The 14,151-nt window shown below is 31.9% G+C and overlaps 1 long non-coding RNA gene across 1 annotated transcript; it reads left to right on the top strand.

The window, feature by feature from the left end:
* Positions 1-1,435: 1,435 nt before the first annotated feature.
* LOC127559439 (uncharacterized) lies at positions 1,436-3,164 on the top strand. Its single transcript, XR_007953131.1, has 2 exons — positions 1,436-1,657; positions 2,738-3,164. It is a non-coding gene; the product is annotated as an uncharacterized LOC127559439 (long non-coding RNA).
* The last annotated feature ends 10,987 nt before the right edge of the window (positions 3,165-14,151 follow it).

The raw sequence follows: 14,151 nt of genomic DNA, 5'->3' as shown, positions 1-14,151 counted from the left end.
TAGGATCTAAACTTGAACAAGAAAGTGGCTTAAACATAAAAATCATTTTTTTAAACTAACAATATTTAGAGGAACAGTTAGATATAATTTCAGTCTATCACCTCTTCTATGAGGAAAGTAGAGTGACCATCCTCCTTTCCACTTGTCTTGCTACCATTTAGGCAAGAATCAAAATATTTCTTGGAGAAAGATAGGTAAGATTCAGAGATATTTAATTAAGTCTTCCTGCTAACATTTAAAGTACCCATGTGGACAGATAATAATATAGATGGGTGACACATACCTTACATGTAGTTAAGAAACAAGGATTTTATTTGTGATAGACTACTTTGGCAATTGAATTAAGCAATACCCATTTTTTTCTGAAATTTTATATGACAATTTTTCCTTTTTTTTTTTTTCCCCTTTTACTAACACAGTCATAGTCATAATGCAGCTACACAAAGTTCAGCAAACCTGTTTAAAGTGAATCTCCTGAAATATAAAAGTCTTGAGGTAAATCAACACTTTTATTCATGACCCAAATCAAAAGCTACCTGTGAACACTGGATGACAGATGCCACTTAAAGGACTAATTAAAGTTGAAGGTAGCAGGACTTTAAACAAATGTCAAGGATTTTATTTCTAGCCTACAGACACAAAAATGGTATTAAGTCATATTTCTTCCTTTCACATTTTATTTTCAATTTGGTAAGGGCTATAATTCTCCTTATTTAAAAAAAGCCTTTATGATTTCATTTTGTTCTGCCAAATCTTATTCACATGCTAAGTAGTCATATATGATATGATCTTAGCATGTGCATGTTTAATTACCTAATTATTTGTGTGAATTGATATGTAAAGTAGTGGATGCTCAGCAAAGGTTTGGCATTGTAGGGTGGGTCCAATTAGAAAATGTATTCTCTATAGTTAAAGATGCTTTCTTTAAATTTTCATAATATGCTGGTAGGTATAGAAAAATTTGTCTACATCTTGAAAACTTTATATATTCACATTCTCACCCAATGAAATAAATATAATTGATGATCTGAGGCATTATTTTAAAGTCAGTACAATATACAAGAAAAATATAAGCTAATTAAAAAGATAACTTTAAGGAAAGGCTTTAACAGTTTGGAAATTAGGCAGAGTTGTTTCCTCTTTCTCCTTTTTCTTTTCCTCCTCCTCCTTCTCCTCTTTCTCCTTCTCTTCCTTCTTCTTTTCCTCTTCTTTCTCCTCTAGTGGTCTATATACTTTATTGATTTATTTTGGATAAAAGCAGTTCCTAGTTTTATTTGTAGTTGAAAGGTTTTCTTATATTTCGATTTTATTAATCTCTCCTTTGATGTTCAGAATTTCTAATTTGGTGTTTAACTGAGGTTTTTAATTTTAGGTGTGTGTGTGTGTGTGTGTGTGTGTGTGTGTGTGTGTGTGTGTGTGTGTATTTAGTTGCATGCCCAATTCATTGATTGGCTCTTTCTCTATTTTATTACATATTTAGAAATATAAATTTTCCCCTAAGTAGGGACAAGATTTTCTTGCAGTAGCTGATGTTAGAACTGGATCTTGAAAAAAGCTCAGATTGTGATTGAGAATAAGGATCCAAAATCTCAGAAACGGAGGCCTGAAGAAGATAAATGAGTTCCCTAATATCATGATGGGGAAAGAAGGTAGAAAGGTAAGTAAGGTAATAAGGTAGCAAAGTTTCTCATCTTTGGGCTAGTTGATCTCTAATATTTTCTTTTACTTTATGATAATAGCAGACATAAACAATTTATAAAATAGTTTGGGTGGGAGGAAAAGATAAATGCATGAATTTCCTGATTGACTCTGGGATCTCTTGATTCTTTAGATTCTACATTTATTCACTTTTTTCAGTTCCTTTATATATGTATAATGGCCAAGTCAAAATTGATTTTGATATATACTATATGAGAATCTTTAGCTTTGTTTTCATTGAAATATGCAGCATATATGCTCAAATGTCAATGAAATATAAATATATACTTTGTTCCAGCAATACCACTACTGGTTCTGTATCCCAAAGAGATCATAAAAAATGATAAAGGACCTATATTATTAAAATATGCATAGCAGCTCTTTTTGTGATGGCAAAGAATTAGAAATTGAGGGGATGCCCATTAGTTGGAGAATGGGTGAACAAGTTATGGTACAGGAATGTAATGTGTACTATTATGATAAAAGAAATGACAAGCAGGTGAATTTCAGGAAAAAAAAAAACTTGGAAAGGATTATATGAACTGATACTAAGTGGAATGAGCAATACTAGGAGAGTAGTGTACACAATAATAGCAACATTGTGGGATGATCAATTTTGATAAGACAGCTCTTCTCAGCAATACAATGATCCAAGATAATTCCAAAAGACTCATGATGGAAACTGCTATCTTGTTATAGACTAGAACTTTGTACTTGAAACAAGGATTCTTACAAGATGTTGATTCAGTGGAATTGATAAGACAATGGTTATTTAGTTTAGCATGGTGATTAATAGTTCTCTAGTTCAATACATGTACTTAGTACTTAATATAATTCTACAAGATTTACACCTATTTTACAAGATTCATACCTATGATGATGTTATTATAATAGAGCATATAAGCTGGGACAAACTCAGCCAGAGAGATTAATTTCATCTCTCACTTTTGTGGTGGCTGGAGGCTGGAGCACAAGTTCTCCAACTGAGACAGACTTCAAGACAGAAACCATCATGGTGGTCCTCCTGCTTTCCCCACAGAAACCAAGACACATTCCAGAGGACCTCAAGAAAACTAGCTGAGCTCCAGGAAAGGAGACAAGATCTTGAAAGAGATAATAAAGAATTTGGACTTTTAACACCTGGCTATTCTCATGGTGGTTACTCAGCTAAAATGAAGGCTAGTTCCAAGACTTCCAGAAAACCAACCAAATCTGTCCACATCCAGAGAAAAAATATTGATGGAATCTGAACACAGATAGAAGCATTCTATTTTCACTTAAAAAAAAAAAAGTATAGTTTGTTCCTTTTTTCTGTTTCTTGTTTTATAGCATGATTACTATAGAAGCATATTTTACATGATTGCACATATATAATATATAGCAAATTGCTTATTGTCATAAAAAAAGGAGAGGAGGGGAAAAGAAAAATTTGGAAATAAAAATCCTATAAAAATGAATGTAAAAAATTGTCTTTACTTGTAACTGAAAAAAAATGCAATGCCATTAAATCAACAGTAAAATAAAAGAAATATGAAGTATGGGGTTTAATTTCATAAGAAATCATTAAGTAAACTTGAAATCTGTCCTTTCCTAAAGAAGTGTACTTGAAATTTAGTTCTTTTAGTGAAGCTATTTCTATATACATTTGTTTAAGATTAATTATTTGATGAAAGCCACTGACAAAATAACATCCCATTAAAAATTTTCTCCAAACATCTGTTTGCAGTTTCTCTTCAGACAGATGTTTGAACTGGAAAAGGATTTTGATCCATATTTTAGAATTTGGACAAATTAGATAAATCTTAGGAAAACTTAAATTGATCTGTTGGGTTATCTGCTTGAAGTAGCTTATAGTGACCAAATATTAATGTTAGTAATTCTTCAGTTACCAGTGAGTTTAGAACATTCTTTCTCTCCCCTTTCCTATAGGTCACTCCATCATCATCTCTACTTTGACCCAAAGCTCACAGACTAGAATGAAGTCTATAAAATGCTTCTAGGTCCCTGAAATAACATAAGACAAAAATATATTCTCTAGGGACCAGTGAAACCCATAGGGAATCCAGTTGGAGGTCTGAACAAAAATCCTGGCTTTTCCTTTCCAGGAACAACAGAATCCTCTGAGTTTTTATATTTAACATGTAATTCCATATACTGAGTACAATATAATAGAAATCAGTAATAGCATTCAAATAATACAAAGTTAATAGAAAGATTCTTGTCTGACTTGTAAGGAAATAACATTACAAAATTGAGTACTATACTGTTCTAATTTAAAACAAGAGAAAAAATATTTTAAACAAGTTTTCTCTAAAGCATTCCTCAAACCAGGAAAACCATTAATTAGCATTTCAGATAAATGATCTCTCCATTGGATCTCTTCATTTTTCTTTTTTGATCTGATTTTTCTTGTGCAGCATGATAAATGTGGAAATATGCATAGAAGAATTGTACATGTTTAACATATATTGGATTACTTGCTGTCTAGGGGAGGAAGGTGGAGAAAAGGGAGGGAGAAAAATTTGGAACACAAGATTTCACAAGGGTGAATGTTGAAAACTTTCTTTGAATATATTTTGAAAGTAAAAAATTATTATAAAAATAATGACAAAAAGTAGGTTTAAGAGGAGATGCCCATGTGCATTGGTAGAGGGACTTTCCTAACTTAGTTGTCTATTTTTGTGAAATCACAATAATCTTGATGTACACCTACATAAATATATCTTTGTATAAATTGCCTGTATTATATACAATGTCATTATATGTTTATATAAAATATTAGACAAAACAAAACAAAACAAAAGGGGTCACAAAAAGTTAGACATGACTGAAAAACAACAAAAATCACTCAAATCCTCATCATGTGAGCTCTTATAATAATCTTTAGTTAATATTTCCACCAATACGAATTTGATTAGTTGATCTCTCCTTAATATAAATTACCATTTAAAATAAATAAAGAATATTTATAGAGAAAATAAAACATGAAGAGAATTAAAAATATATTAGTGTTCTGGGGAACATTCTCCTCTGCACATACCTACTTGTACTGGGAGGAACACTTAAATTTAAGATGGCCATTACTTTACATTTGCCCATCAAGTTAAATCTTTTTATAATGGTGAGAAATTGGAAACTGAGTGGATACTCATCAGTTAGGGGATGGCTGAATAAATTATGGTATATGAATGTAATGGAATATTATTGTTCTTTAAAAAATAACCAGCAAGATAATTTCAGAAAGGCCTAGAGAGACTTGCAGGAACTGATGCTAAGCAAAGTAATTAGAACATTGTACACAGTAACAACAAGGTTATGTGATGATCAACTGTGATGGATCTGGCTCTTTTAAAAAATGAGGTGATTCAGACCAATTCCAATAGAACTGTGATGGTCAGAGCCATCTGCACCCAGAAAAAGAACTGCAGAGATTGAATGTATATCACAACTTAGCATTTTCACCTTTTTGTTGTTGTTTACTTGATTTTTTTTCACTATTTTTCTTTTTTGATCTGATTTTTCTTGTGCAGCATGATAAATGTGGAAATATGCATAGAAGAATTGCACATCTTTAACATATATTGGATTACTTGCTGTCTAGGGGAGGAGGGTGGAGAAAAGGGAGGGAGAAAGATTTGGAACACAAGATTTCACAAGGGTGAATGTTGAAAACTATCTTTGAATATATTTTGAAAGTAAAAAATTATTGTAAAAATAATGACAAAAAAGTAGGTTTAAGAGGAGATGTCCATGTGCATTGGTAGAGGGACTCTCCTTACTTAGAAGTTGTCTATTTTTGTGAAATCACAATAATCCTGATGTACACCTACATAAATATATCTTTGTATAAATTGCCTGTACTATATACAATGTCATTATATGTTTATATAAAATATTAGACCAAAAATCTTATTACATGATACTAATAATAGATAGATTAAAGGATGTTTGTGTTCATTAAAATTATAAATCTGGAAATTTGCAGATTGTCATTTGTCAGAAAACATAGCTACTCTTAGCGTATCCTGGTTCAGACATATATAATTATTAAAAATAAGAAAAATAGAAAAGAAATACAAAACAAAATAAAACAAAACAAAATATTTGTCATGTGCCCAGCAGAACAATAGGGAGGATTCAAAATATGTAACAATAAATTACCAGTTCATAAAAGGATATATAATGGTATAAGAAATTATATTCATGAGTGTCCACCTTTTCTTGTATGTTGTTCTCTTGTTCTCTGCTGTGAACCTTTCCTATATTTTCTGAAATTCAGCAAATTCCTTAATATAAAAACAATTAAATTAATCAGATATCTTCAATTAACTAGATCTATGGTTCACTTGGCTTTTTTTTTTTTTTTTTTTGGAAAAAGCCAAAAGATAAAATAAAAGAAAAAAGTTGATATCAGAGAGGAGTATGGTTTTGTAAAATGTCTCATTTCAGTTCATATATTCTGGGTCAATATAGATTCAGCTCACTACCTTCTATATCTGTAAAAAAATATAGTTTCTTACTGCTCTCTTTCCTTTTCCCCAAGACACAGAGACCCTGACCTGGGGCCATTAAAGTTTCAAAGGACAAAGTTTTTGTCCTTTATTATTTAAAGCTACAAAGCGAGCAAAAAAAATGCTTTAGAAATATTTCAGCAAAAGTTATTTAATTAGTAGGATGCATAACTCTTTGAAGAGTTTTCTTAGTTCACTGGGGATAGGAACTAGAGCTACAATTTCACTTAGCTTAGAAACTCGTAGATGCTGAAGGTTGATACCTGCTACATATAATCTTACAAAGTTTGATGGGTCATTGAGTGTTTAAGGGATTTTTTGTGGGTTACACAGACAATAAGTGTCAAAGGCAGACTGAGAAAAGAACTTCCCAAAGCCAAAATGACAGAATAACTAGTGAATCATTTTAATTCTTCAATATTTACCTTTGGGCAACCATAAATAGTACCACAAGACAGATTCTAGAGCAGTAGAACCAGCAAGAAGATGGGATGAAACAAGCTATTAGCCCAGGAAATTTGGGAGAGCTCTATCTCACTAAAGAAAGAGGGGGCATAGTCTAGGAAAGGAAGCATTTCAACAAGCCAGCAGCAAGTCCCACTTCAGTAAACCAGTAGGAGATCCTGAGCCCCAATGTGGCAGAGCAGGTGAATGCCAACACCAGGACCTCCCATATGCCTTAGCATAGACACAGAAGCCTGCAGACACTAGCTGTGGAACCACCACATGCTGTGGTATAGCCCCAGGCAGACAGGCATCCTCTAGTTGGGAGATCAACATATGGTTTGACCTAGTCCTAGGCAGGCAGGCATCTTCTAGCTGCTAGAACACCACATAATCCAGGGTGGCCCTGGGGAAAATTAGAAATTTAGCACATGATAGTCAACACCATTAAGACCCCAGCTCATCACCAGACAAACTGACAGAATCTTAAAGACTCCAGCATTTTTCATGTCATCCTCTCAGCTAGCACTAGAAAAGAGGGTCCCAATGGGTCTAAGGCAACATTGCTGCAGCACTAGGTAAATAGCCAGGACCTGCAGTCACTGGCACAAGAAGCCTGAGACAGTATTCTTTCCACCTTGGGAGTATAGCTCAAATTTAAAAGAAAGGAAAAACTTTTTTAAAAAATGAGCAAAAACAAAAGAATCTGCCTATAGAAAGTTATTACGATGATATAGAAGACCAAGACACAAACTCAGAAGAGGACAAGAATGAATGTCAAAATACCAATGATCAAAATCCCAAAGAAAAATAGGAAGTGGTCTCAAGCCCAGAAAGAACTCACAGAAGTACTCAAAAAGGAATTTAAAAATCATATAATAGAAGTAGAAGAAAAATTAGTAACAGAAATGAGAGTGCTGCATTAGAATAATGAAAAAATCAACAATTTGGAAAATTGCATAAAAAGCATTGACCAAATAATTGCCCAAAAAAATTGGTCAGAAAGAATTGACCAAATAAAAAGAAGACACAAAAATCTATTGGCAAAAACAACTCTCTAAAACATACAATTGTCCAAACAAAAAAGAAAGGTTAGAATTGGGCAAGTGGAAGCTAATGTCTCTGTGAGGTGCAAAAAAATCAATTAAACAAATTCAAATAATGAAGAAAATGGAAAAAAAAAAAAGTAAAATAGCTCATGGGAAAACCACCACAACAACAATGACTTGAAAAATAGGTCCAGGAGAGACAATATCAAAATTGTTGAATAACTTGAAAGACGAAATGAAATGAAGAACCTAGATAACATCTTTCAAAAAATTATTAAGGAAAAAAAATATTATTATTAAGTTCTGATGTCTTGATATCAGAGGCCAAAAGAGGCATTGAAAGAATCCTCCAAACATGTCAAGAAAGAGATTTCAAAATGAAAACTCCAAGGAATATTATACCCAAATTTCAGAATTATCAGGTTAAAGGAAAAATATTGCAAGTGGCCAGAAAGAATTAATTCAAATATCAGCAAGTCACAGTCAGGATTACACAGAACTTGGCAGCAGCAACATTAAGGGATCAGATATCATGGAACATGATATTCTTGAAGATAAAGGATATAGCCCAGGATCATCCACCCATCAAAATTAAGCATAATAGTTCAAGGGGGAAAATGATCATTCAATGAAATTGAAAGATTTTAAGCTTTCATAAAGAGAAGACCAGAAATAAACTAAAAATGTGACCTCAATATCAAGACCCAAAAGAAGTGAAACACAGGTATGGAGGAAAATGGTAAAGAGAGAGAGAGGACAAACAAGAAAGAATATGATGGAATACACAGATAGAAATCATGACTGAATGTGATTGGAATGAATTCTCCCACAAAACAGAAGTAGATAGTAGAACATATCAAAAACCAGAATCCTACAATATGTCGTTTATAAAAAAACACAATTGAAACAGAAAAAACAAACACACAGAGCAAAAGAAAGGAGCTGGAGTAGAATCTATTATGCTTTAGCTGAATTAAAAAAAAAAAAAACAGGGATAGCAATCTTGACCTCAGACAAAGGAAAAGCACAAATAGATCATAATATATAATTTAAAAAGATAAATAAGGAAACTATGACTTACTCAAAAGTGCCATAAACAATCCCAATACTGAACATATATGCATCAAGTGATATAGCATCCAAATTCTTAAAGGAGAAGTCAAGTGAGTTATAGGAAGAAATAGACAGTAAAACTATATTTGTGGAAGACCTCAAATATTTTCTCTAGGAACTTGGTAATTTCAACCAAAAAAATAAACAAAAAAAGAAACTAAGAAAGTAAATGGAATATTATAAAACTTAGAGAACAAATTTTTCAAAAAAAAAAAAAAAACTGCATGGGAACAGAAAGGAGTATACTTTTTTTTCTCAACAGCAATGGCACCTAAACAAAAATAGACCATGTAACAGGGCATAAAAACCTCAAGATGAAATGTAAAAAGGAAGAAATATTAAAGTATTCTTTTTGGATTACAATATAATAGGACAGTAGAAAGATAAATTTAAAATTAATTGTAAATTGTAAACCAAATTTGTAAACCAAACTAATTCTAAGGAATAAATAGATCAAAGAAAAAAAAATCATAGGAACAATCAATAATTTCATTAAAGAGAATGACATTAATGAGACAACATATCAAAATTTATAGGATACAGCCAAATCAGTAATAAGAGGAAATTTTATTTTTCTAAATTGTTACATCAGCAAAATGAAAAAAAAAAATAAATCAATGAATCAGGCATGTAACTAAAAAAAAAAAAAAGCATGAAAAAGAACAAATTAAAAATCCCCAATTGAGCTACAAATTGGAAATCCTGAAAATCAAAGATGAGAGTAATAATATTTAAAGAAAAAAATAATTGAATTAATAAATAAATCTAAAAGCTGGTTTTATGAAGAAACAAATAAGATAGACAAGCCATTGGTTAATTGAATTTGAAAAAAGAGAAGAAAACCAAATATCTAGTGTCAAAAAATGGTGTGTGGTTGGGGAAATCACCACCAATGAAGAAGAAATTAAAGCAATAATTAGGAAATATATTGCTCAATTATATACCAATAAACCTGAAATATGAGTGAAATAAATGAATATTTACAAAAATGTTAATTATGTAAATAAACAGATCAGAAATAGACACTTTAAATAATCCCATTTTGGGAAAAAAGCGAACAAATCTTTAATGAACTCCCAAGAAAAAAAGAGTAAATTTTACCAAACATTTAAAGAACAAATAATTTCAATATTATATAAACTATTTGAAAAAATAGATGGAGTCTTACCAAACTCTTTTTATGAAACAAATATAGTGCTGATACATCAATGAGGGAAAGCAAAAACAGAGAAAGAAAATTATAGATCAATTTCCCTAATTAATATCGTCACAAACATTTTATATAAAATAATAGCAAGATAATCACAGTAATATATTACGAGCATTATATACTATGAGTAGGTGAGATTTATATCAGGAGTGCAGAATTGGTTCAATATTAAGAAAACCATCAACATAATCGATCACATCAATTACAAAACCAGTAGAAATCATGTGATTTTCTCAATAGATTTCTCAATTTTGACAAATAATTTCCTAATAATATATACTAATTCCTGATAAAAACATTAAAGAGAATAGGAATAAGGGGAGCATTTCTTAAAATGAAAAACAGTATCTATCTAAAACCATCAGCAAGCATTATCTATAATGTGGATATTATCTATAATGTGGACAAGCTTTCCTAATGAGATCAGGGGTGAAGCAAGGATGCCCATTGTCATCACTATAATTCACTATAGAGATGCTAGCTATAGCCAAGAGAAGAAAAAGAAACCAAAGGAATTAGAATAGAAAATGAGGAAATAAAATTATCACTATTTGCATGATGATATATTTAGGAAATCCTAAAGCATCAACTAAAACATTACTTTAAAATTTACTTTAAATTTTATTAAAATTACTAAAAAATTAAAATTATTGTAACATTACTTTAAAAATCAACAACTTTAACTTAGTTGCAAGACATAAAATAAACTCACTTAAATCAATGGCATTTCTTTATATGAGCAACAAAGCCTAGTAGCAAGAGATAGGAAGAGAAATTCCACTTAAAATAATTATAAATAATATAAACTACTTTGGAGTCTATCTGGCAAGACAAATCCAGGAACACAATTGCAAAATACTTTTCACAAATAAAGTCAGATGTAAACAACTGGAAAAATATCACTTGCTCATGAGTAAGCTAAGTCAATATAATAAAAATAACAATTCTGTTTTACCTAATTTATTCAGAACCATACCAATCACACTTCTAAAAAACTATCTGATAGCGCTAGAAAAAAATTACAAAATTCATCTGAAAGAATAAAAGGTCAAGAATATTAAAGGAATTAATGGGAAAAATACAAAGGAAGGTGGTCTAGCAATACCACATCTTAAACTATATTATAAAGCACTAATCATCAAAACTATCTGGTACTGGCTAAGAAATGGAGTGGTATATCTGTGAAATACACTTGGTACACAAGATATAGTAGTCAGTGACCATAGTAACCTAGTTTTTTATAAGACCAGTTTCCTTAGACACCAGCTTTTGGGATTAAGAACACAAACTAACTGTAGACCAACATCTCATACCCTATACTAAGATAAGATTGAAATGGATGGATGATTTAGATATAAAGGGTGACATGAGCAAATTAGAAGAGCAAGAAATATACCATCCATCAGATCTCCCGAAAGGTCTGTATCCCAAACAGATCACAAAAAAAGGGAAAAAGCATCTACCTATACAAAAATATTTGTGGCAGCCCTTTGATGCTCTCAAAATAATGGAAACTGAGGAGATGACAAAAGGGGAAGAGAGAGAGGAAGGAAGGAAAAAAAAATGGAACTCAAAATCTGGTAAAAATGAATGCTAAAAGTTTTCTTGACATAACTAGGGAGAAGTGCTATTTGATTAAAAAAAAGGCATAACTTGAATATAAAAAAATATAGGGATTGGGAATTCAATGTAATGGTTCTTAGTCATCTCCCAGAGTTCTTTCTCTGGGTGTAGCTGGTTCAGTTCATTACTGCTCCATTGGAACTGATTTTGGTTCATCTCATTGCTGAGGATGGCAAGGTCCATCAGAATTGGTCATCATATAGTATTGTTGGTTGAAGTATATAATGATCTAGGAGAGTGATTTTTAATACTAGAATCATTAAGATATTTAAATAAGTCCTACCCAGGTAGCTACATTTACCTTATTGTTGCCAAATTGCATCTGAGGGAAAGAGATGAGTCTTTTACTCATGGTGCCTGGTGAGTCTATGTGGTTATAGGAAAGCTATAAGTCTTCCTTCCCATTATTGGATCTTATGACCCAAAGAGAGGGAAAATTTCCTTGGCCTTTTTTTCTTTCTTTTTCTTTCTAAGTTCAGATAGCAAATTCTCCAACTTTGGGACTTTCAAAGGTCAGGATAGTGAGCCATTATAATCTAGAAGGTGCAATTAAGGATGGCTTTTGTAGTCAGTGGAATATTGATGCCCCAAGGAGCAAGACTGATTTTTGAGAGAGACCTTCAGGAATTTTTAGCTCAGTGGAACTACTCATGAAAGAGTAAAGCTGCCTTTGGTGCTGTCTAGGAACTTATTTAAACTGTGAGTCCAATCCCCTCAGGGAAGGCTATGAGAAAATAATGTCCCTGAGGAATTAATTAGAGGATATGATTGGATATTTTTTTCCCCTTTGTTTTTGAAGTAAACATACCTTTTAGAAACTTTTCAATATTAAGTAATTAAACAGAACTGGAATGCCAGTCCCAACATGCTGAAAATGAGGAAAAAGGGAAATAGCCAGTGGAGATAATAGAGAAAACAGATGTTCTACCAACTCCTTAGGGTACCTGAGAACCATGATGGGGAGATTTAACAGTTCTGGTCCTATGAGAGTAGGTCAGAATATACCATATCACAAACACATACACACACATATAGATATATATCTTTATAGGTATATTATATATGTGTGTGCATATATGTCAAAACTGTAAAAAAAAAAAAAGTGTGATTTTTTTTTTTTTTTTTTTTGTAGAATGAGCAAAAAATCTGGGCCAAATTGGAAAAGTTTTAGAAAATGTAAGATGTGTATCCAGGAAGACTTTATGTAGGCAGAGCTAGCTTTCTCAGATCAATAAAAAATGCCAGTTAAAGGAGTCTTCTTTTGTCTTAGCAATTTTAACATGCAAGTATGCATTTTCTGCTTATCTTTTTCAAACATTGATAAGACCTAGGAGATTTTTCCAAATTAAAATAAACAGTTCTGGATACTCACAATAATAGCTATAGCACAATAAAGATTCATTTAGACAAATAACATAGGTTTCTAAGAAACAAGCTTTGTCTTGGTGAATGAGTGTCAAGTAAGGAGCCAAGTTAATGAGATCCAAATGTCATTTTGAATAACATTCACTTTCCCTTGGTGCTTTTTAATGGAAGATAATAGGAATCATCAAGGGCCCTGTAGCAAACAGAGATATATGCTGCCTAAATGATGAAGTAGATAGAGCTCTAACCTTAAGAATCAAAAAGTGACCCAAATTCAAATCCTATCTCTAGCACTTGCTAGTTATGTGATCCCGGGAGATCCATATAACTTTTTTTAGTCTCAATTTTTTCATCTGTAATATGAGTGAATTGCATTTGATGGCTTCTTATGTCCTAAATCTATGACACTATGATCTTAACCTGAAGAGAATCAATTTGGTATTTTTAGTACTTGAAGACAATTCAATATTAAGAAGTCACTTAGGCAAATGTTAGTTTCTAGTAACTATCCCCATGATTTTGATTGCTTTTTTTATTGTCTTTTTTCTCATTTTTAGCATAACAACAAACATTTATCAAGCACCTGCTAAATATTAAGTATTGAAGATATAATAATATGGATGAAAACATCGTACTAAGAAGCATGGGAGCCAAAAAGTTATCAAACTTTGTATACCCTTTGATCCAGCAGTGTTACTTCTGGGCTTATATCCCAAAGAAATACTAAAGAAGGGAAAGGGACCCATATATGCCAAAATGTTTGTGGCAGCCCTGTTTGTAGTGGCTAGAAACTGGAAAATGAATGGATGCCCATCAATTGGAGAATGGCTGGGTAAATTGTGGTATATGAATGTTATGGAATGTTATTGTTCTGTAAGAAATGACCAGCAGGATGAATACAGAGAGGCTTGGAGAGACTTACATGAACTGATGCTAAGTGAAATGAGCAGAAACAGGAGATCATTATATACCTCAACAACGATATTGTATGAGGATGTATTCTGATGGAAGTGGATTTCTTTGACAAAGAGAAGATCTAATTCAGTTTCAATTGATTAATGATGGACAGAAGCAGCTACACCCAAAGAAAGAACACTGGGAAATGAATGTAAACTATTTGCATTTTTGTTTTTCTTCC

Source organism: Antechinus flavipes, chromosome 4, assembly GCF_016432865.1.
Source record: "Antechinus flavipes isolate AdamAnt ecotype Samford, QLD, Australia chromosome 4, AdamAnt_v2, whole genome shotgun sequence".
Lineage (NCBI taxonomy): Eukaryota > Metazoa > Chordata > Mammalia > Dasyuromorphia > Dasyuridae > Antechinus > Antechinus flavipes.
This window is presented reverse-complemented; position numbering and strand designations above follow the sequence as displayed.